This window comes from Mirounga leonina, unplaced genomic scaffold (assembly GCF_011800145.1).
Source record: "Mirounga leonina isolate KUSES-001 unplaced genomic scaffold, KU_Mleo_1.0 Mir_151, whole genome shotgun sequence".
In the NCBI taxonomy this organism is placed as follows: domain Eukaryota; kingdom Metazoa; phylum Chordata; class Mammalia; order Carnivora; family Phocidae; genus Mirounga; species Mirounga leonina.
Window position 1 is genome coordinate 62,637,547 of NW_023270377.1, and position 26,504 is coordinate 62,664,050.

The following is a 26,504-nucleotide window of genomic DNA, read 5'->3' on the forward strand; positions in this document are numbered from 1 at the left end:
ATTCTCCTCTGGACAAAATGACAAGATGGAAAAAATCACCTCAAAAAAAAGAACAAGAGGCAGTACCGACTGCCAGGGACCTACTCAATATGGACATTAGTAAGATGTCGGAACTAGAGTTCAGAATGACGATTTTAAAGATACCAGCTGGGCTTAAATAAAGCATGGAAGATACTAGAGAAACCCTTTCTGGAGAAATAAAAGAACTAAAATCTAACCAAGTTGAAATCAAAAAAGGCTATTAATGAGGTGCAATCAAAAATGGAGGCTCTAACTGCTAGGATAAAGGAGGCAGAAGAGAGAATTAGTGATATAGGACCAAATGATGGAAAATAAAGAAACTGAGAAATAGAGAGATAAACTCCTGGATCACGAGGGCAGAATTCGAGAGATAAGTGATACGATAAGATGAAACAATATTAGAATAATTGAGATCCCAGAAGAAGAAAGGGGGGGGGGGCAGAAGGTATATTGGAGCAAATTATAGCAGAGAACTTCCCTAATTTGGGGAAAGAAACAGGCATCAAAATCCAGGAGGCACAGAGAATGCCCCTCAAAATCAATAAAAATAGGTCAACACCCCGACATCTAATAGTAAAACTTACGAGTCTCATAGACAAAGAGAAAATCCTGAAAGCAGCTTGAGACAAGAGGTCTGTAACCTACAACGGTAGAAATATTACATTGGCAACAAACCTATCCACAGAGATCTGGCAGGCCAGAAAGGACTGGCATGATATATTCAGAGCACTAAATGAGAAAAATATGCAGCCAAGAATACTATATCCAGCTAGGTTGTCATTGAAAATAGAAGAAGAGATAAAAAGCTACCAGGACAAACAAAAACTAAAAGAATTTGCAAATACCAAACCAGCCCTATAAGAAATATTGAAAGGGGTCCTCTAAGCAAAGAGAGAGCATAAAAGTAACACAGACCAGAAAGGAATAGAGACAATACACAGTAACAGTCACCTTACCTTAGGAAATACAATGGCACTAAATTCATATCTTTCAATAGTTACCCTGAATGTAAATGGGCTAAATGCCCCAGTCAAAAGACACAGGGTATCAGATTGGATAAAAAAACAAGACCCATCGATATGCTATCTGCAAGAGACTCATTTTAGACCCAAAGACACCTCCAGATTGAAAGAGAGGGGGTGGAAAACAATTTACCATGCTAATGGACACCAAAAGAAAGCTGGGGTGGCAATTCAAGAAATACAAAGAAATACAAACAATTATAAGAACATATTATGAGCAACTATATACCAGCAAATTAGATAATCTGGAAGAAATGGATGCATTCCAAGAGATGTATAAACTACCAAAAGTGAACCAGAAAGAAATAGAAAACCTGAACAGACCTATAACCACTAAGGAAATTGAAGCAGTCATCAAAAATCTCCCAACAAACAAGAGCCCAGGGCCAGACGGCTTCCCAGGGGAATTCTACCAAACATTTAAAGAAGAATTAATACCTATTCTTCTGAAACTGTTCCAAAAAAATAGAAATGGAAGGAAAACTTCCAAATTTGTTTTATGAGGCCACCATTAGCTTGATCCCAAAACCAGACAAAGACCCCATCAAAAAGGAGAATTACAGACCAATATCCCTGATGAACATGAATGCAAAAATTCTCACCAAAATAGTAGCCAGTAGGATACAACAGTACATTAAAAGGATTATTCACCATGATCAAGTGGGATTTATTCCTGGGCTGCAAGGTTGGTTCAACATTCGCAAATCAATCAATGTGATAAAATACATTAATAAAAGAAAGAACAAGAACCATATGATCCTCTCAATAGATGCAGAAAAAGCATTTGACAAAGTACAGCATCCTTTCTTGATCAAAACTCTTCAGAGTATAGGCATAGAGGGTACATACCTCAATATCATAAAAGCCATCTATGAAAAACCCACAGCGAGTATCATTCTCAATGGGGAAAAACAGAGTTTTCACCCTAAGATCAAGAACATGGCAGTGATGTCCACTACCATCACTGCTATTCAACATAGTACTAGAAGTCCTAGCCACAGCAATCAGACAACCAAAAGAAATAAAAGGCATCTGAATCGGCAAAGAAGAAATCAAACTCTCACTCTTTGCAGATGATATGATACTTTATGTGGAGAACCCAAACGACTCCACCCCAAAACTGCTAGAACTCATACAGGAATTCAGTAAAGTGGCAGGATATAAAATCAATGCACAGAAATCAGTGGCATTCCTATACACCAAGACAGAAGAAAGAGAAATTAAGGAGTCAATCCCATTTACAATTGCACCCAAAACTGTAAGATACCTAGGAATAAATCTAATCAAAGAGGCAAAGGATCTGTACTCAGAAAACTATAAAATACTCATGAAAGAAATTGAGGAAGACATAAAGAAATGGAAAAACGTTCCATGCTCATGGATTGGAAGAACAAATATTGTGAAGATGTCAATGCTACCTAGAGCAATCTGCACATTCAAAGCAATCCCTATCAAAATACCATCCACTTTTTTCAAAGAAATGGAACAAATCATCCTAAAATTTGTATGGAACTAGAAAAGACCCCGAATAGCCAGAGGAATGTTGAAAAAGAAAAGCAAAGCTGGCGGCATCACAATTCCAGACTTCCAGCTCTATTACAAAGCTGTCATCATCAAGACAGTATGGTACTGGCACAAAAACAGACACATAGATCAGTGGAACAGAATAGAGAACCCAGAAATGGACCCTCAACTCTATGGTCAATTCATCTTTGACAAAGCAGGAAAGAATGTCCAATGGAAAAAAGCCTCTTCAACAAATGGTGTTGGGAAAATTGGACAGCCACATGCAGAAGACTGAAACTGGACCATTTCCTTACACCACACACAAACATAGACTCCAAATGGTTGAAAGACCTAAATGTGAGACAGGAGTCCATCAAAATCCTAAAGGAGAACACAGGCAGCAACCTCTTTGACCTCAGCCGCAGCAACTTCTTCCTAGAAACATCGCCAAAGGCAAGGGAAGCAAGGGCAAAAATGAACTATTGGGACTTCATCCAGATAAAAAGCTTTTGCACAGCCAAAGAAACAGTCAACAAAACCAAAAGACAACTGACAGAATGGGAGAAGATATTTGCAAATGACATATCAGATAAAGGGCTAGTATCCAAAATCTATAAAGAACTTCTTAAACTCAACACCCAAAGAACAAATGATCCAATCAAGAAATGGGCAGAAGACATGAACAGACATCTTTCCAAAGAAGACACTGAAATGGCCAACAGACAGATGAAAAAGTGTTCAACATTGCTCGGCATCAGGGAAATCCAAATCAAAACCTCAGTGAGATACCACCTCACACCAGTCAGAATGGCTAAAATGAACAAGTCAGGAAACGACAGATGTTGGCGAGGATGTGGACAAAGGGGAACCCTCCTACACTGTTGGTGGGAATGCAAGCTGGTGCAGCCACTCTGGAAAACAGTATGGAGGTTCCTTAAAATGTTCAAAATAGAGCTACCGTGTGACCCAGCAATAGCACTAATGGGTATTTACCCCAAAGATAAAATGTAGTGATCCAAAGGGGTACATGCACCCTGATGTTTATAGCAGCAATATCCACAATAGCCAAACTGTGGAAAGAGCCAAGATGTACATCAACAGATGAATGGATACAGAAGAAGTGGTATATATATACAATGGAATATTATGCACCCATCAAAAGGAATGAAATCTTGCCATTTGCAATAACATGGATGGAACTGGAGGGTATTATGCTGAGCAAAATAAGTCAATCAGAGAGACATGTATCATATGACCTCACCGATATGAGGAATTCTTAATCTCAGGAAACAAACTGAGGGTTGCTGGAGTGGTGGGGGCTGGGAAGGATGGGGGGGGGCTGGGTGATAGACACTGGGGAGGGTATGTGCTATGTGAGCACCGTGCATTATGTAAGACTGTTGAATCACAGACCCGTACCTCTGATACAAATAATACATTATATGTTAAAAAAAAAACATAAAAGAAGATAGTAGGAAGGGAAAAATGAAGTGGGGGGAATCAGAGGGGGATACAAACCATGAAAGACTATGGACTCTGAGAAACAAACTGAGGGTTCTAGAGGGGAGGGGGGTGGAGGGATGGGTTAGCCTGGTGATGGGTATTAAAGAGGGCACGTATTGAATGGAGCAGTGGGTGTTACACGCAAACAAAGAATCATGGAACACTACATCAAAAACTAATGATGTAATGTATGGTGATTAACATAATAAAATAAAAAAATAATGGGCAGAAGACTTAAATAGATATTTTTCCAAAGAAGACATGAGAAGGCCAACAAGCATGTGAAAAGATGCTCGACATCACTAATCATCAGGAAAATGCAAATCAAAACCACAATGAGATATTTCCTCATTCCTATGAGAATGGCTAGTATCAAAACAACAAAAATACCAAGTGTTGGTGAGGTTGTGGGAGAAAGGAAATGCTTATACTTTGTTGGTGGGAATATAAATTAGTGTAGCCAGTATGGAAAATCATATGGAGGTTGGTGGTAGACAAGATAGATAGAAGGCGATTAAGAGGTACAGACGTCCAGTTATAAAATAAGTAACTGATGGGGTTGTCATATACAGCATAGGGAATATAGTCAATAACATGGTAACTTTGTACAGATGACAGTAACTAGACTTACTGTGGGAATTATTTTATAATGTGTAAAAGTATCTAATTACTATGATATACACCTGAAACTAATGAGATATGGTACATCAATTATACTTTAATTAAAAAAATAAATTTGCAAATCAACCCATATACCCAGCACTCCTAATTTCCCTTACCCTGCTACTTTTTTTCTTTTCTCAAAGCAGGTATCACTTCCTAACACTATAAAATATACTTATGTCTGGTGTGGAGTCTCTCATTCTGCTCCCCAAGGTTAGAGATCTTTGTTTTGTTTACTGATGCATTTAAACTCCCAGAGTTAATATTTTAGTGTCTCAGTAAATACCAGTTGAAGAATAAATGAATTCTTAAAGAAAAACATGTAAAAAGCTGTGAAACTAAAGCAATAGTTCAGAAAAATCTGACCAAGAGAGCTCCCTTCTGAAACTTTATTTTTCCTTTTTACTCAGCCTGAAATTTCACCAATTATGAATTTGACTTAAGTGATGTCTTTTTTTTTAATGCCAATACTATAATGGTGGTGCTAAGAACTCAGTTACTAATGCATTATTGTGAATTGATTTGAGTTTATCACTCCCTTTCAGTCTCTAATGGACAACAGCTTCCTGATGAGAACAGAAAGAGAAAGTAGGACATTTTGGAACATAGACCACACTAGGGAGTGTGGAAATCCTGGGTTAGAGCCAGAGTGGGGTGGCTTACGGCACCATAATATGGCTCAGCCTGAGAGATGGAAGTGGTAATGTCACATTTACATGTTAATGCTTAGTTCTGTGATGATCTTTTCAAAATCCCTCCAAAAAAAGCTTGTTTAGATCAATGACCGCCTCTGTTAAATTGATTACATCTGTTGGCCAAGTATAACCTAATTTCAAAAATGTGCCCAGCAGGAACTTGTTTAAAGGAGTAAATGGGAACAGGGATGGGCTTTTGGTTTCCCAGATCTCTCGATGTGACTTTTGCCAGGAAACTGAAAATGCTTATCAGATTTGCTTCATCTAGAAAGAATGGTTCTGTGTTTCCCTTGCAGGTCTCTACAGGCCAGTCCATCTGATGAACTATCCAGATTTCACTATCCAACACTGTGACACTTCCATAATTTATTTGGCTGCCATGAATAATGCCAGTATTCCAATACACACAAACATCACTTTATGGCTATTTTAGGATTGTTAGATTGTTGATGGTCAAGCTTTTCAGAGTCAACCCATCATCCCTTGGTGTCCAGAGATACGAGATCCATTCAAAGACCTGAACCAAACAACTGTGGGATAATGATGAGATGCTGTGTGGGGATGGCATGAGCAGTGGTGCATTGAAGAGCTCAGGCTTAAAAGTTTGTGACCATTAAAGTTATTCATAATCTATATGGCAGCAGAAGCTTAATGAAATCACTTTCCTCCCACCCTTCCTGCCAACCAAATGACTATTTGTAGCATCATTTGAGGTGTTTGAGAAAACGAGGAAAACAGGATGAGAGACCTGTGGACTCACAGGCATTGTGTCCCTGTGAGCCAAATGGAGGGATGTCTTTACAGAAAAACTGGAAATTCCTCTAAAAATTCTCCTGAATTGAAAGTCTTCTACAACAATAATAAAAGCTACTATTTACTGAATGCTCACTCCTTGCCAAGCACTATCTATACAAGATTGCTTTCAATCCTCATAATAGCTCCTAGACATGTTATCCTTGTCATACATATGAAAAAAACTAAGGTTCAGGTCATTGGATATTTGCCTAGGTGGCCAAATGGAGGAAGGGGCAGAATCAGGGCCCAAACCAGTGGTTAATACCCATGTTCTTCTTTATTATATTGTCTCTACACAGGGATGATGAGGGGGTATCCAGGTCTCTTGGCTCTGTCTGTAGAGAGAATGTTTCAAGAGATTTATTTTACACCAGAAATTTCCCCTATTAGAGCTCAGCATTACATTTTAGAATAAGAAGTCCCTTCATCCTTGTCTTCTCACCAGTCCCTCTGACTAAGAATGGTGTGGACTCAGCTTCTTCCTCCCCTCTGGCTACCAGCTGCCTACAGAAAGCACACATTCTCTGGTGCTTCGTGTCATAAGCTACATATCGTGAAGCCTGTGGATCAGATCTAGGGAGCAACATCAATAAGATGCGACATAGGAGTTCTTGACATTGCTCCCTCTCAACAAGAAGAACAACTAACAATGATTCATGAACAAGACACCACCAAAAAGTTCCTGAAATATGGGGGGTGAGGCTGAAGCACATCCCTGTACCACAGAGACAATGACAGACTAAATTAGAAAGAGTTCGAGAAGTGGCTACACAGTGACTGCATTGCCCATTGAAAGAGGTCTCCTCTGAGCCTCGGGTTCCTCCATTGGGAAAGAGACAACCAGCACCCAGGGGGACAACCAGTGTCCCCCACCCCATAGCACTGTGGGTTACTATGGCCCCTAATCTGGTCTTGTCTTATGGGGATTGCAGGGGTTCTTCAGGCCACATCTGGCCAGAGAGGCTAGAGAGATCACCAGAAAGCTATGTAGCCCAGCACTGCTTGAGCTGAGAGCTGAGCAGGCAGAGCTGAACCCTCGTAGAGCAAAGCCAGTAGTAGGCATGGAGAGTTCCCCTGCTACACCCAGGCAGGGGAATAAATTCATAGCCTAGGCTGAGCCTCTCCTGACCAGAAATCCTGTCTGGGAAAAATTGGGACAGGCCTGACGTGGTCTCTCCTCATCCTGCACAGACAAGGGAACTGTGACATAACCTCACCTGCTATAGAGTGTCTCCTGGCACCGTATGGCCAGAAGGGTTGGCAATAATACCTGGAAGTTGTGTAAGCAGAGGGAGAGGCAGGCATAACCAATAACTTGTAGAGCAAGGCTCATGGCCCTGTTTGGCCAGAAAACTTGACCCACAGTCAGCTTAAGTTAGAACAATGAGCAAAAAGCTTCACCTGCTTTAGAACTGCTTCTCCCACTATGCTCTGACAGAGAAACTAATACATAGCTCCATTCATTGCTGAATATAGCCTTCAGCCTGCCTGACTAGTGAACATAACCAGAGCATTTGGGAAGCTCTGTAGTCCATCCAACAGCCCAGATTACAATGGCACTTGAGCAGAAAGCACAGCTTGTGACTTTCCCCAATGGCACAGCAAAACAGGTGGCCTCACCTGAACAGAGAATTCAGTGCACATTCTTGCCCAATTCAGGTCCCCAAACAATAAGGCATACATGCCCTGGGTCCTGTCCCAGGGCAGGGAAGCTAATTTATGACCCCATTTATTACTAACCATAGAACCTGGTCCTGACCATGTAGCAAGCTTGTGAAGTTACATACAGGGGGATGCCCATAAGACTATGAGCAGATTTCTGAACAGAAACTTTCTAGGCCAGAACAAAATGGGATGACACATTCAAAGTACTTAGGGAAAAAAACTGTCAACTCAAAAGTCTATATTTGGTGAAGCTGTACTTCAGAAATAAAATAGGGGTAAAGAGTTTCCTGAGAAAACAAAATTTTCAAAAAAGTTTGAGACCAAAAAAAAAAAAAAAAAAAAGAAAAGAAAATGCAACATAAAAAATCTTATGGGATGCAGCAAAAGCAGTCCTAAGAAAGAAGTTCATAGCAAAAAAGGCCTGCATTAAAAAGAATGATCCCATTCAGTTTTCCCTCCCTTCCCCTATGATCCTCTGTGCTGTTTCTCTGGGAAACAAACTGAGGGTTTCAGAAGGGGAGGTGAGTGAGGGGATGGTGTAACTGGGTGATGGGCATTAAGGAGGGCATGTTATGTGATGAGCACTGGGTGTTATACCCAACTGATGAATCACTGGATGCTACATCTGAAACTAATATGTTGGCTAATTGAATTGAATTGAAATAATAAATAATAAATAATAAAAATAATAAAAAAGATGATGTTAGTTGAAAAAAAAAAAGAGGAATGATCTCAAATAAACAACATCCCTGCCCATCTTAAGGAACTAGACAAAGAACTAAGCCCAAAGTTAGCAGAAGAAAGGGAAAAATAAAAACTAGAGTAGAAATAAATGAAATAAAGAACATAAATGTAATAAAAGATTAACCAAACTAAGAGTTGGTTCTTTGGAAAGATAAATAAAATTGACAAACACACTAACCATAGAAAAAAGAGAGGAACCAAATGAATAAGATATAAATGAAAAATGAATGAAACAACATACACCACAGAAATAAGGATCATAAGAGGTTACTATGAACAACTCTATGCCAACAAACTGGACAACCTAGTTGAAATGGAAAAATTCTTAGAAACATATAACCTATCAAGATTAAAACAGGAAGAAATAGAAAACTTGAAGATATCAATTACTAGTAAGGAGATTGAATCAATAATCAAAAATCTCCCAACAGGGGCTCAGTTGGTTAAACATCTGACTCTTGATCTCAGCTCAGATATTGATCTCAGGGTCATGAGTTCAAGCCCCACGTTGGGCTCAATGCTGGGCATGGAGACTACTTAAAAAAAACAAACAAAAAACAACTCCCCAAAAAGAAAAGCCCAGACCGGATGGCTTCACTGGTGAATTTTCTTTTCTTTTTTTTTTTATTATGTTAGTCACCATACAGTACATCATTAGTTTTTGATGTAGTGTTCCAGGATTCATTGTTTGCGTATAACACCCAGTGCTCCATGCAATACATGCCTTCCTTAATACCTATCATCAGGCTAGGCCATCCCCCATCCCCCTTCCCCCCTCCCCTCTAAAACCCTCAGTTTGTTTCTCGGAGTCCATAGTCTTTCATGGTTCGTCTCCCCCCTCTGATTTCCCACCCTTTATTTTCTCCTTCCTTCTCTTAATATCCTCCATGCTATTCCTTATGTTCCAGAAATAAGTGAAACCATATGATAATTGACTTTCTCTGCTTGACTTATTTCACTTAGCATAATCTCCTCCAGTCCCATCCATGTTGATGCAAAAGTTGGGTATTCATCCTTTCTGATGGCTGAGTAATATTCCATTGTATATATGGACCACATCTTTATCCATTCGTCTTTTGAAGGGCATCTTGGCTCTTTCCACAGTTTGGCTATTGCGGACATTGCTGCTAAGAGCATTGGGGGAGCATATGGCCCTTCTTTTCACTACATCTGTGTCTTTGGGGTATATACCCAGTAGTGCAATTGCTGGCTCATAGGGTAGCTCTATTTTTAATTTTTTGAGGAACCTCCACGCTGTTTTCCAAAGTGGCTGTACCAGCTTGTATTCCCACCAACAGAGGGTTCCCCTTTCTCCACAACCTCTCCAACATTTGTTGTTTCTTGCCTTGTCAATTTTTGCCATTCTTTGTAAGGTGGTATCTCAATGTGGTTTTAATTTGAATTTCCCTGATGGCTAATGATGATGAACATTTTTTCATGTGTCTGTTAGCCATTTGTATGTCTTCTTTTGAGAAGTGTCTGTTCATGTCTTCTGCCCATTTTTTGACTGGATTATTTGTTTTATGGGTGTTGAGTTTGAGAAGTTCTTTATAGATCTTGGATATCACCCTTTGTCTGTAGTGTCATTTGCAAAAATCTTCTCCCATTCCGTGGGTTGCCTCTTTGTTTTGTTGACTGTTTCCTTTGCTGTGCAGAAGCTTTTTATCTTGATGAAGTCCCAAAAGTTCATTTTCACTTTCATTTCCCTTGCCTTTGGAGATGTGTCTTGAAAGAAGTTGCTATGGCCAATGTCGAAGAGGTTACTGCCTATGTTCTCTTCTAGGATTTTGATGGATTCCTATTTCACATTGAGGTTTTTCATCCATTTTGAGTTTATCTTTGTGTATGGTGTAAGAGAGTGGTTTTTATTCTTCTGTATATAGCTGTCCAATTTTCCCAGCACCATTTATTGAAGAGACTGTCTTTTTTCCATTGTATATTTTTTCCTGCTTTGTCGAAGATTTTTTGACCTTCGAGTTGAGGGTCCATATCTGGGCTCTCAATTCTGTTCCATTGGTCTATGTGTCTGTTTTTGTGCCAGTACCATGCTGTCTTGGTGATCACAGCTTTGTAATATAGCTTGAAATCAGGCAACGTGATGCCCCCAGCTTTGTTTTTCTTTTCAACATTTCCTTGGCAATTCAGGGTCTTTTCTGATTCCATACAAATTTTAGGATTGTTTGTTCCAGCACTTTGAAAAATGCCATTGGTATTTTGATTGGGATGGCGTTGAAGGTATAGATTGCTCTGGGTAGCATAGACATTTTAACAAGGTTTATCCTTCCAATCCACGAGCATGGAATATTTTTCCATTTTTTTATGTCTTCTTCAATTTCTTTCATGAGTTTTCTGTAGTTCCTAGAGTATAGATCCTTTACCTCTTTGGTTAGGTTTATTCCGAGGTATCTTATGGTTTTTGGTGCTATTGTAAATGGAATCGTTTCTTTAATTTCTCTTTCTACAGTTGCGTTGTTAGTGTATAAGAAAGCAACTGATTTCTGTGCATTGATTTTGTATCCTGCCACATTACTGAATTGCCGTATGAGTTCTAGTACTTTGGGGGTGGAGTCTTTTGGGTTTTCCACATAAAGTAGCATGTCATCTGTGGAGAGAGTTTGACTTCTTTGCCAATTTGAATACCTCTTATTTCTTTTTGTTGTCTGACAGCTGTTATTAGTACTTCTAGTACTATGTTGAACAATAGTGGCAAGAGTGGGCATCTTTGTCATGTTCCTGAGAATGATATTCACTGTAGGTTTTTCATAGATGGATTTTATGAAATTGAGGAATGTTCCCCTCTATCCCTATAGTCTGAAGAGTTTTAATCAGGAAAGGATGCTGTATTTTGTCAAATGCTTTTTCTGCATCAACTGAGAGAACCATATGGTTCTTCTCTCTCCTCTTATTAATGTGTTGTATCACATTGATTGACTTGCGAATGTTGAACCACCCTTGCATCCCAGGGATAAATCCCACTTGGTCATGGTAGATGATCCTTTTAATGTACTGTTGGATCCTATTAACTAGGATTTTGTTGAGAATTTTGGCATCCATATTCATTGGGGATATTGGTCTGAAATTCTCCTTTTTGATGGGGTCTTTGCCTGGTTTGGGGATCAAGGTAATCCTGGCCTCATAGAATGAGTTTGGAAGCTTTCCTTCTGTTTCTATTTTTTGAAACAGCTTCAGTAGAATAGGTATTATTTCTTCTTTGAATGTCTGGTAGAATTCCCCAGGGAATCCATCAGGCCCTGGACTCTGGTTTTTTGGGAGGTTTTTGATCACTGCTTTAATCTCGTTACTGGTTATTAGTCTATTCAGGTTGTCAATTTCTTCCTGTTTCAGTCTTGGTAGTTTATAGGTTTCCAGGGAGGAATTCATTTCTTCCAGGTTGCTTAATTTATTGGCATATAGTTGTTGATAATAATTTCTAATTTGTTTCTATTTCCTTGGTGTTAGTCATGATCTCTCCCCTTTCATTCATAATTTTATTAATTTGGGTCCTTTCTCTCTTCTTTTGGATAAGTCTGGCCCAGTGGTTTATCAATCTTATTAATTCTTTCAAAGAACCAGCCTCTAGTTTTGTTGATCTGATCTACTGTATTTCTGGTTTCTAATTCATTGATCTATGCTCTAATCTTATTTCTCTTCTAATGCATGGCTTAGGCATCATTTGTTGCTTTTTCTCCAATTCTTTAAGGTGTGAAGTTCATTGAATTTGGGATTTTTCTATTTTTTTTTTGAGTGAGGCTTGGATGGCTATGTATTTCCCCCTTAGACCGTCTTTGCAGTATCCCACTGGTTTTGGACCGATGTGTTTTCATTCTCATTGGTTTCCATGAATTGTTTAAGTTCTTTGATTTCCTGGTTGACCCAAACATTCTTGAGCAGAGTGGTCTTTAGCTTCCAAGTGTTAGAATTTCTTCCAAATTTTTTCTTGTGATTGAGTTCCAGTTTTAAAGCATTATGGTCTGAGAATATGCAGGGAATAATATCAATCTTTTGGTATTGGTTGAGACCTGATTTGTGACCCAGTATATGGTCTATTCTGGAGAAAGTTTCCTGTGCACTCGAGAAGAATGAGTATTCTGTTGTTTTAGGGTGGAATGTTCTGTATATGAGTTCCATCTGGTCCAGTGTGTCATTCAAAGCTCTTGTTTCTTTGTTGATTTTCTGCTTAGATGATCTATTGCTGAGAGTGGAGTGTTGAGGTTCCTACAATTAACATATTATTATCAATATGACTCTTTATTTTGGTTAACAGCTGGTTTATGTAGGTGGCTTCTCCCATGTTGGAGGCATAGATATTTATAATTGTTAGATCTTCTTGTTGGATAGACCCTTTAAGAATGATATAGTGTCCTTCTGTGTCTCTAACTACAGTCTTTAGCTTAAAATCTAATTTGTCTAATATGAGAATTGCTACCCCAGCTTTCTTTTGAGGTCTGTTGGCATGAAAGATGGTTCTCCATCCCTTCACTTTCAGTCTGGATGTATCTTTAGGTTCAAAATGAGTCTCTTATAGGCAACAATATGGATGGGTCCTGTCTTTTTTATCCAATCTGCAACCCTGTGCTGTTTTATGGGAGCATTTAGGCCATTCACATTAAGAGTGATTATTGAAAGATAGGATTTTATTGTCGTCATGTTGCCTGTGAAGTCCTTGTTTCTATAGATTGTCTCTGTAAATTTCTGTTCTATATCACTCTTGGGGTCTTTCTCCTTTTATAGAATCCCCCCTTAATATTTCTTGTAGGGCTGGCTTAGTGGTCACATATTCTTTCAGTTTCTGCCAGTCCTGGAATCTCTGTGTCTCTCCATCCATTCTAAATGACAGCCTTGCCATATAAACTATTCTTGGCTGTATGTTCTTCTCATTTAGTACCCTAAATATGTCTTGCCAGCCCTTTCTGGCTTGCCAGGTCTCTGTGGATAGGTCTGATGTTATTCTGATGTTCCTCCATCTGTATGTAAGTAATCTCTTCCCCAACTGCCCTTAAGATGGTTTCCTTGGTTCTAAGATTTGTGAGTTTTACTATTACATGACGGGGTGTTGGTCTGTTTTCCTTGATCTTGGGAGGGGTCCTCTCTGCCTCTAGGACAAGAATGCTTGTTTCATTCCCCAGATTAGAGAAGTTCTCAGCTATGATTTGCTCAAATATATCTTCTAGTCCTCTCACTCTCTCCACCACCCTCAGGGATTCCAATAATTCTGACATTGGAACGTTTCATGGTATCACTTATTTCTCTAATTATGTTTTCATGGATTTTAAGCTGTTTCTCCCAGGCCTCTTCTTTTCCCTTCTTTTCTATCAGTGTGTCTTCTAGATCACTAATTCATTCTTCTGCCTTGTTTACCCTAGCTTTTATTTATTTTTTTAAAGATTTATTTTTCAACAGAGAGAGAGAGACAGTGAGAGAGGGAACACAAGCAGGGGGAGGGGGAGAGGGAGAAGCAGGCTTCCCGTGGAGCAGGCAGCCCGATGTGGGGCTCGATCCCAGGACCCTGGGATCATGACCTGAGCCGAAGGCAGACGCTTAACGACTGAGCCACCCAGGCGCCCTACCCTAGCTTTTAGAGTATCTAGATTAGATTGGATCTCATTGATAGCATTTTTAAGTTCTGCCAGATCAGCTCTTATTTCTTCCCTTAGAAACTTTAGGTTGCCATTAATCATATTCTCCATCCTAGCTATTGTCTTCATAACTGTTACCCTGAAGTCTATTTCCAACATCTTGCTTACATCTATATCCATTTGTTCTGTGACAAAAGTCACAGTCTCTGAATCTTTCCTATTTTGGGGGTTCCTCCTCTTAGTGATTCTGTTGAAGGGTGGTTGAGGGAATGTACAGAGCCCAGATTATTGACCACAACCCAAGCAAGATGCACCTGTTTTCTAGAGACCTTAGGGTTGTTGGCCTCTTGTTCTTCCAGCCTGTCTTCTGCCCCAAACAGGGCAGAGTGCCTTGCCCCCTGTGGGGGGAAGGGCTCAGTGAAAACCGGGTTTTTTGGGCTTTTGTTCTCTGGTGGCTTTCAGTGTCTCTTCTCAGAATCAGAACAGAAGTGACCATTTCCAAACCTCTGCCTCAGAACAGAGAGATCACAGTCTGTTCTTCAGTGAGCTCTTCAGGCCACACTGTTTCTGTTTCTGTCAGTGCTGCTAATACTGCAGTATCCTGGGTTGTGCGCCCCCCAGCAGCACTCCCAGCCCTTGCCTCCTGGTCCAGGTAGGTCTCTGTCCCTTTGTGCTTCTAAAACAGCCAGCTGCCCCCAGCTCACATGCATGCCCCCACAGCTCCAGGTTTCAGTCCAGGAGGCTGTCCTAAAGTCCTTTCCTTCCACTACTGGTCTGCATGTCTGTGCCTGGTCCCCAGCATGGGGGGCTTTTGCATTCCTGTGTTATTTCACCTTCTCAGCTCAAGTGCTTATGGCAGCCCCCCCCCGTTTATCTTCTGATATCTGCCCATGAAATCATGGCTCCCCACTTCATACCTCCAAATCAACCGCTGGATATTTTCTGTTTGTAGAGATCCAGATATATCTTCTTACATCTCAGGCTGATTTTGTGGGTGTTCAGAGTGGTCTGGTAAATATCCACCTCAATTCAGAGGACCAGTTGAAATAGGGTTCCCTACCTCTCCACCATCTTTTCTCCCTCTCTCACTGGTGAATTTTCCCAAACATTTAATGAAAAGTTAACACCAGTCCTTCTCAAACTCTTTCAAGAAATCTTAGAGAAGGGAACAGTCATCAATTCACTTTACAAAACCAGCATTATCCAGATACCAAGTCCAGATAGGGATACTACTAAAAAAGAAAACTAGAAGCTAATATCTTTGATGAATATAGATGCAAAAATTCCCAACTAAATACTAGCAAACCGAATTTGGCAGCATATTCAAAGGATCATTTACCATGATTAAATGGGATTTATCCCTGAGATGCAAGAATGGTTCAACATATGCCAATCAATGTGATTCATCATATCAATAAAGAATCATATGATCATCTCAATAGATGCAGAAAAAAACATTTGACAAAATTCAACATCTGTTCATGATAAAACACTTAACAAATTAGGCATAAAAGGAACATATCTCAACATAATAGTGGTCACATATGACAAGCCCATAGCTAACATCACACTCATTGGTGATAATTTGAAAACATTTCCTCTTAGATCAGGAACAAGAAAAGGGTGACCTCTCTCACCATTGCCATTCAACATTGTATTTTAAGTCCTAGCTTGAGCAATAGGGAAAGAAAAAAAAAATCAAAATTGAAAAGGAAGCAGCAAAACTGTTTCTATTTGCAGATAACATGATTTTATATGTAGGAAATCCTAAAGACAATCAAAAAATGGTTAGAACTAATCAATAAATTCAGTAATGTTGCAAGATACAAAATTAATATAGAAAAATCAGGAGTGTTTCTGTAACAATAAATTTTCTGAAAAATAAAGATATCAATTCCATTTACAATAGCATAAAAACAGTTAAATATTTAGGAATAATTTTAACCAAGGAGGTGAAAGATCTCTACTTTGAAAACCATAAGATATTGATGAAAGAAACTGAGATGATACAAATAAGTGGAAAGGTATCATGTATTTACAGATCAAAAGATTATTAAAATATCACTACTCACCAAGATACTAGCCAATAGGATCCAACAGTACATTAAAAGGATTGTTCACCACGACCAAGTGGGATTTATTCTTGGGATGCAAGGTGGTTCAATATTTGCAAATCAATCAACATGATAGATCACATTACTAAAAGTCAAGAACCATATGATCCTCTCAATTATGCAGAAAAAGCATTTGACAAAATACAGCATCCTTTCTTCATTAAAATTCTTCAAAATGTAGGGATAGAGGAACCATACCTCAATATCATAAAAGCCATCTATGAAAAGCCCACAATGAATATCATTCTCAGTTTTTTCCCTAAGGTCAGGAACATGACAGGGATACCCACTCTCACCACTGTTGTTCAAAATAGAACTAGAAGTCCTAGCCTCAGCAATCAGACAACAAAAAGAAATAAGAGGTATTCAAATTGGCAAAGAAGAAGTCAAATTCTCACTCTTCACAGATGACATTATATTTTATGTGGAAAACCCAAAAGACTCCACCCCCAAATTCCTAGAACTCATACAGCAATTCAGCAACACAGCAGGATACAAAATCAATGCACAGAAATTAGTTGCACTTCTATACAGTAACTATGTGACTGAAGAAAGAGAAATTAAGGAATTGATCTCATTTACAATTGCACCAAAAACCGTAAGATACCTAGGAACAAACCTAACCGAAGAGGTAAAGGATCTGTACTCTAAAAACTACAGAACACTTATGAAAGAAACTGAGGAAGACACAGAGAGATGGAAAAACATTCTGTGCTCATGGATTGGAAAAATAAATATTGTTAAAATGTCTATACTCCCCAGAGCAATCTACACATTCAATGCAATCCCTATCAAAATACCATCAACTTTTTTCAAAGTGCTAGAACAAACAATCCTAAAATTTGCATGGAACCAGAAAAGACCCCAAATAGCCAGGGGAATGTTGAAAAAGAAAACCAAAGCTGGGGGCATCACAATTCCTGACTTTAAGCTCTATTACAAAGCTGTAATCATCAAGATAGCATGGTACTGGCACAAAAATAGACACATAGATCAAAGGAACAGAAGAGAGAGCCCAGAAATGGACCCTCAACTTTATGGTTAACTAATCTCTGACCAAGCAGGACAGATCATCCAATGGAAAAAAAATGGTCTCTTCAATAAATGGTGCTGGGAGAATTGGACAGCCACATGTACAAGAATGAAACTAGACTCTTACACCATACACAAAGATAAACTCAAAATGGATCAAAGACTTAAATGTGAGACAGGAATCCATCAAAATCCTAGAGGAGAACACAGGCAGCAACCTCTTTGACCTCGGCCACAGAAACTTCTTGAAAGACACATCTCTAAAGGCAAGGGAAACAAAAACAAAAATGAACTATTGGGACTGCATCAGGATAAAAAGCTTCTGCACAGCAAAGGAAATAGTCAACAAAACTAAAAGGCAACCTATGGAATGGGAGAAGATATTTGCAAATGACATATCAGATAAATGACAAATCAGATATCAGATATCAGGCCCTTTATCTGATCTAGATCTAGATCTATCCAAGATCTATAAAGAACTTATCAAACTCAACACACAAAAAAGAAATAATCCAGTCAGGAAATGGGCAGAAGACATGAACAGACATTTCTGCAAAGACGACTTCCAAATGGCCAACAGACACAGGAAAAAAATGCTCAACATCACTTGGCATCAGGGAAATCCAAATAAAAAACCACAATGAGATATCACCTTACACCAGTCAGAGGGCTAAAATTAACAAGACAGGAAACAACAAATGTTGGCAAGTATGTGGAGAAAGGGGTACCCTCTAACACTGTTGGTGGGAATGTAAGCTGGTACAGCCACTCTGGAAAACAGTATGGAGGTTCCTCAGGAAGTTAAAAATAGAGCTACCCTATGGCCCAACAATTGCACTACTATCTACCCCAAAGATATAGATGTAGTGAAATGAAGGGGCACCTGCACCCCAATGTTCATAGCATTAATGTCCACAATAGCCAAAGATGTCCTTCAACAGATGAATGGATAAAAAAGATGTGGTTCATATATACAATGGAATATTAGTCATCAGAAAGGATGAATATCTATCTTTTACATTGATGTGGATGAAATGGAGGGTATTATGCTAAGTGAAATAAGTCAATCAGAGAAAAACAATTATCATATGGTTTCACTCATGTGTGGAATATAAGAAATAGCACAGAGGTTGTAAGGGGAGGGAGAGAAAACTAAATGGGAAGAAATCAGAGAGGGAGACAAGCCATGAGAGACTCTTGACTCTGGGAAACAAACTAAGGGTTATGGAAGGGGAGGTGGATGAGGGATGGGGTACCTGGGTGATGGGCATTAAGGAGGGCACATGATATAATGAACACTGGGTGTTATATGTAACTGATGAATCACTGAACACTACATCAGAAACTAATGATGTACTATATGTTGGCTAATTGAATTTAAATAAAAAAATTAAAATACCAATGACTAAGAAAAAAAATAGAGTGTTATTGGAACAAAAAATATCAGTAGTACCCAAAGCCATCTATAGATTCAGTGTAATGCCTATCAAGATTTAAATGGCATTTTTTTCCCCAGAAATTGAAAAAATACACCTAAAGTTTACATGGAATTTTAGGAAAAGATTCTGAAAAGCTAAAGAAATTCTCAGAGAGAATAAAGCAAGAGACACCACAAATCCTTTTCAAGCTATACTATAAAGCTATAGGAATTAAAACAGGATGGTACTAGCAAAACAGCAAAACCCAGAAAGATAGACCAATGGAACAGAATTGAGAACCCAGAAAAAAAACCCAGCATATAGGTCAACTAATACATGACAAAGGAGCCAAGAATACTCAATGGAGAAGACAATCTCTTTAATAACTGGTGCTGGGAAAGTTGGATATTCACATATAAAATAATCAAACGTGATTTTACCACTCACAAAAATTATCTACAACTGGATTAAAGACTTAAATGTAAGACCTGAAACCATGAAATTCCTAAAAGAAAACAAAGGAAAAGAGTTCCTTGACATGGGTCTTTGTAATAATTTTTTTGGAAATCACAGCTAAAGCCCAACCAGAAAAATAGAAAATTAATGAAGTGGGGCTACATCAAACTAAAAAGATCTGCACAGCAAAAGAAATGATCAACAAAGTGAAAAAACCACATACAGAATGGGAAAACATATTTACAAACCATATACCTGAAAGTGGCTAATATCCAAAATATATAAAGAACTCCTACAACTAAATAGCAAAAAAAATAAATTAAAAAATGGGCAAAGGGAGGGATGATCAAGGTGGCAGAGTAGGAAGATCCTGAGCTCACTTCCTTGTATGAACACACTGAGGCTACAATCATATACAGAGCAACTTTAAGAATGACCTAAAGACTAGCAGAATAGCTCTTCCACAGCTAAAGATATAAGGAAAAAGCCACATTGAAAAGAGTAAGAGGGATAAAGATTCAGTCTTTCAGGACTCACATTACCAGTGCAGTGACCCATAAATGGGAGGGATAACACAGATGTGGAGGTCCTCTCTGAGGAGTGATGATTTTAAGCCATAAGGCACACCAGTCCTGGGGACATACACCAGGAAGATAAGCCCCCATAACATCTGGCTTTGAAAAGCAGTAGGGCTTAAATCCACAAGAGCCGAAGGACTATAGGAAACAGATACTCCACTCTTGAGGTGCCTGACAAATTCACTCCTTTTGAGATCCAGCACAGAGGCATCAGTTTGGCAATCACCCAGCCCATACATGAAAGAGATCTATTGAATAGAGAATGTGCCAGAGGGGCAGGGATCTGTAGGAACTTTCTCTGAGAATGGAAATTCTGGTGGGTGCCATTTTTTTTTTTTAACACTTCTACTAGCTGGCCCAGCACTGAGGGGCACCATTTCTTTCTTTTTTTCTTTTTTTTTTTAAAGATTTTATTTATTTTTTTGAGACAGAGAGAATGAGAGAGAGAGAGAGCACATGAGAGGAGGGAGGGTCAGAGGGAGAAGCAGGCTCCCTGCCGAGCAGGGAGCCCGATGCGGGACTTGATCCAGGGACTCCAGGATCATGACCTGAGCCGAAAGCAGTCGCTTAACCAACTGAGCCACCCAGGCGCCCCAGAGGGGCACCATTTCTAACACCCTCCATCTACCTTGCTAGCACCTCTTGCCCCTCTCTGGCATTCCCCTGTGGATCCTCCCAGTCCAACACATTTGCCCCAGCAGGCACCCCTCCAAAGCAGCTCCCACCCTCTTGGCTGATGGCCTGGGCCTGGATTAAGGCCCTTCCAAAGAGGCCTATGCCTCAGGGGTATGCCAGCTCTGCCCACCAGCACACCTACAATAGTCACAGCCAGCCACACTGATGGCTAGGCTTGCCCACCAGTGCACCTGCAGCAGAGCCAGCTGGGCCTCTCAGCCAGCTGCACCAAGGGCCAGCTTCACCCACCAGTGCACCCACAATAGTCATGGCCAGGCATACAGCCAGTTGGGCTGGGGGCTGTCCCACCCACCCAGTATACCTGCAGTAGTCATGGCCCAGTCACAATAGGAAGGCGCACACAGTCAACATCTAGGACATCCCTGGAATGCCTGGTTCTTGTGACCAGGAGAGATTGTGCTTCTGTGCCACAGGACACAATCTACATAAGACTACTCCTTCAAGATTGGGAGATGTAGCTGATACACCTAATACATAGAAAGAAACATAGAGATTCAGACACAATGAAAAGAGAAAGGAATATGTACCAAATTAAAGGGTAAGACAAAACCTTAGAAAAAGAACTAAATGAAGTAGGGATAAGCAATCCACCTGATAAACAGTTCAAAGTAATGGTCATAAAGATGCTCACTGAACTCAAGAGAAGAATGGATAAACATAATGAGAACCTCAAGAAACATAGAGAAAATATGAAAAAGAACCAATCAGAGCAGAAGAACACAATAACTGAAATGAAAAATACACTAGAAAGAATCAACAACAGATTAGTGAATGCAGAAGAATGGGTCAGCAGTCTGGAAGATAGGGTCGTGAAAATCACCTAAGCTGAGAAGCACAAATAATAATAATTAAAAAATTCTTTTAAATGAGTATAGTTTCAGGGACCTTTGGGACAAAATCAAGCATATAAAGCATTAGTAACATAAGGGTCCCAGAGGAAGAAAGAGAAAGGAGCATGAAACATATTTGAAAAAAATAATGGCTGAAAACTTCTCTAACCTGGGGAAGGAAATAGACAACCAGTTCCAGGAAGTACAGAGGGCCACAAAGATGAATTCCATGAGGTCCATACCAAGAGAAATGATAATTAAAATGTCAAAAATTAAAGATAAAGACAGAATCTTAAAAGTAGCAAGAGAAAAATAAATAGTTACATACAAGGGAACACCCATAAAAGTATTAGATGATTCCTTAGCAGAAACTTTGCAGGCCAGAAGAGTGTGGCATGATATATTCAAAGTGCTGAAAGGAAAAACATAAAACCCAGCAAACTATACCTGGCAAAGTTATTCAGAATTGAAGGAGAGATAGTTTCCCAGACAAAGATATGTTAAAGGAGTCCATCATCACTAAACCAGCCTCATAAGAAATGTTAAAAGAACTTCTTTAGCAGAAAAAGGGCTATTATGAGAAGAAAATTATGAAAGAAAAAATTTCATTGGTAAAAGTAAAGTTACAGTAAAAGTAGCTGATCAACCACTTATAAAGCTAGCATAAAGGTTAAATGACAAAATTAGTAACATCAACTAAATCTATAATTAATTAAAAGATATACAAAATAAAGAAATGTAAAATATAATGTCAAAAATATAAAACGTGGGGTGGCAGAAGTAAAAATACAGTGTTTTTAGTATGTATTTGAACTTAATCATCAACATAAAATAGACTACTATATACATAGGATGTTATATATGAACTGCATGGTAACCACAAACTGAACACCAACAACATATACACAAAACAATAAAGGGGAAAGAATTTAAACACAACACCAAAGGAAGTCATCATTTCACAAGGGAAGAGATCAAGAGAAGCAGAAAGGAACAAAGAAGAACTACAAAACAGCCAGAAAACAATTAACAAAATGGCAATAAGTACATACCTAAATAATTAAATGTACATGCACTAGAGATATTTGCTGCATACAAGAGACTCACTTTAGATCCAAAGAAACATATAGACTGAAAGTGACAGGATGGAAAAAGATATTTTATGCAAATAAAAACAAAAAAAAAACTGGGGTAGTAACATTAAACAAAATACATTTTTTTTAAAGATTTTATTTATTTGACAGAGAGAGAGACAGCGAGAGAGGGAACACAAGCAGGGGGAGTGAGAGAGGGAGAAGCAGGCTCCCCACTGAGCAGGGAGCCCAACGTGGGGCTCAATCCCAGCACCCTGGGATCATGACCTGAGCCGAAGGCAGACGCTTAACGACTGAGCCACCCAGGCACCCCAAACAAAATACATTTTAAAACAAAGACTATTAACGGGGCTCCTGGGTGACTCAGTTGTTAGGCGTCTGCCTTTGGCTCGGGTCATGATCCCAGGGTCCTGGGATCGAGCCCTGCATCGGGCTCCCTGCTCGGCCAGGAGCCTGCTTCTTCCTCTCCCACTCCCCCTGCTTGTTTCCTCTCTGGCTGTCTCTCTCTGTCAAATAAATAAATAAAATCTTTAAAAAACAAAACAAAAAACAAAGAGTATAACAAGAGACAAAGAAGGACATTACATATGATAAAGGGATCAATCCAACAAGAGGAGATAACAATTATAAATATCTATGCACCCAACATAAGAGCAGCTAAATACATAAAGCAAATATTAACAGACATAAAGGGAGAAATTTATAGTAATAATAGCAGGGAACTGTAATACTTTACTTATATCAATGCATAGATCATCTATATAGAAAACCAACAAGAAATAGTGACCTTAAATAACACATTAGACCTGATGGTCTTTAAGATATATACAGAACATTCTATCTGAAAACAGCACAATGCACATTCTTTTCAAGTGCACATGGAACATTCTCCAGGACAGTTCACATGGTAGGTCATAAAACATGTTTCAGTAAATTTAAGAAGACTGAAATCCTATCAAGCATCTTTTCCAACCCCAGCTGTATGAAACTAGAATCAATTACAAGAAAAAAATGGGAACCCCCCCACAAATATGTGGAAATCAAACAGCATGCTACTAAATAAACAATAGTCAATGAAGAAATCAAAGAGAAAATTAAAAAAAAAATACCTTGGGACAAACGGAAACCAGCTTTCCAAAACCTATAGGATGCAGCAAAAGCAGTTCTAAGAGGAAAGCTTCTAGTGATACAGGCCCACTTAAAGAAATAAGAACAATTCCAAACAATCTAAATGTATACCTAAAGGAACTAGAAAAAGAAGAACAAAGAAAGTCCAAAGTTAGTACCAGGAAGGAAATAATAGAGATCAGAGCACTAAATAGAGAAATAGTACCAGGAAGGAAATAATAGAGATCAGAGACTAAAACAACAATGGAAAAGATCAATGAAATCCAAAGCTGGTTCTTTGAAAAGAGAAACAAATTAGATACACCTCCAGCCAGACTCATCAAGAAAAAAGATGATGGCTGGGGGCTCAAATAAAATCAGAAAAGAAACAGGGTAAGTTACAACCAGCACCACAAAAATACAAAAGATTATGAGACTATTATGAAAAATTATATGGCAACAAATCAGACAACATAGAAGAAATGGGTAAATTCCTAAAAACATGCCATCTTCCAAGACTGAATCATGAACAAATAGAAAATTTAAGCACACATTACTAGTAATGGAATTGAGTTAATGGTCAAATATTTCTCAATAAACAAAAGTCCAGAGCCAGATGGCCTCAGAGGTGAATTCTACCAAACATTTAAAGAAAAGTTAATACCTATCTTTCCCAAACTACTCCAAAACATTGAAAAGGAAACAATGCTTCCCAATTCTATGAGGTCAGCATTATCCTGATACCGAAACCAGATAAAGATATTACAAAAAAGGGGAAAATTATAGGCCAATATCCCTGATGAACATAGAGGCAAAAATCCTCAATAAAATATTAGCAAACCAGATTCAACAATACATTAAAAAAAATCATACACCATGATCAAGTGAGACTTATTCTAGGGATGTCAGGATGGTTAACTATCCACAAATCAATCAACATGATACACCACATTAACAAAATAAAGGATAAAAATCCTATAAACACTTCAGTAGATGCACAAAAAGCATTTGACAGAATTCAACACCCACTTTATGATAAAAACTATCAACAAAGTGGGTGTAAAGGGAATATACCTCAACACAATAAAAGCCATATATGACAAACCCACAGATGATATCATACTCAATGATGAAAAGCTGTAATCTTTTACTCTGAGATCTGGAATAAGATAAGGATAGCCAGTCTTTTATTCAACATAGTATTGGAAGTCCTAGCCACAGCAATTAGACACAAAAAAAGAAAAGTTATTCCAACTGGTAAGAAAGAAGTAAAACTGTCACTATTTGCAGATGACATGATACTACATAGAAAATCTTAAAGCTCCCACCAACTAATAAATGAATTCAGTAAAGTTGCAGGATACAAAATTAATATACAGAAATCTATTGCATTTCTATACACTAATAACACACTAACAAAGAGAAATTAAGAAAAATAATCCTGTTTACAATTGCATCAGAAAAAGATACTTAGGAATAAATATAACCAAAAGGTGAAAGACCTGTACTCTGCAAAGTACAAGACAGTAATAACAGAAATTGAAGACAACACAAGTGGAAAGATATATTATGCTCATGGATTGGAAGAATATTGTTAAAATGTCCATACTACCCAAAGCAATCTACAGATTCAGTGCAATCTCTATCAAAATACCAAAGACATTTTTCATGGAACTAGAGCAAACAATCCTAAAATTTATATGGAGTTACAAAAGACTCTGAATAGCCAAAGCAATCCTGAGAAAGAAGAAAAAGCTGGAGGTATCAGAACCCTATATTTCAAACTATACTACAAAACTATAATAATCAATACAGTATGGTATTGCATGAAAACAGACACATAGACCAATGGAACAAAATAGAGAGCCCAGAAATAAACCCATGCTTATATGATCAATTAATCTAGGACACAAAAAGCACAGATATAAATGGGGAAAGGACAGTCTCTTCAATAAATGGTTTTAGGAAAACTAGACAGCTACATGCCAGAGAATATTAGGTCACTTTCTAATACCACACACAAAAATAAACTCAAAATAAATCAAAGACTTAAATGTGAGACCTGAAACCATAAGACTTCTAGAAGAAAACATAGACAATACACTCTTGAACTTTAGTCTAGGAATATTTTTTGGATTTATCTCCTCAGGCAAAGGTTAACAAAAGCAAAAGTAAACACCTGGGACTACATCAAACTTTTAAAAAGCTTTGCACAGCAAAGGAAACCATTCACAAAACCAAAAGGCAACATACAGAATGGGAGAAGATATTTACAAATGATACATCTGGTAAAGGGTTAATATCCAAAATATATAAAGAACGCATACAACTTAACACCAAAAAAAAAAAAAAAAAAAAGCAATTCAGCCAAATAATCTGGTTAAAAATAGGTAGAGAATCTGAATAAACACTTTTCCAAAGAAAACATAGTGATTGCCAAGGAACATCTGAAAAGATGCTCATTACCACTATTCACTAGGGAAATACAAATCAAAACCACAATAAGATATTACCTCATACCTGTTTGAATGGCTAGTAGCAAAAAGACAAAAATAAGTATTGGTAAAGACATGGAGAAAGGGAACCCTTATACAATGTTGATGAAATGTAATTGGTGCAGCCACTGTGGAAAACAGTATAGATGGGGGCGCCTGGGTGGCTCAGTTGGTTGCGCGACTGCCTTCGGCTCAGGTCATGATCCTGGAGTCCCTGGATCGAGTCCCGCATCGGGCTCCCTGCTCGGCGGGGAGCCTGCTTCTCCCTCTGACCCTCCCCCCTCTCATGTGCTCTCTCTCTCTCATTCTCTCTGACTCAAATAAATAAATAAAATCTTAAAAAAAAAAAAAAAGAAAAAAAAAAGCAGTATAGATGTACCTCGAAAAATTAAAAATAGAAATATCCTATAATCCAGCAATTTCACTTCTAGGTATTTATCTGAAAAAATGAAAACACTAATTTGTAAAGATATATGCACTGTTATATTAATTGT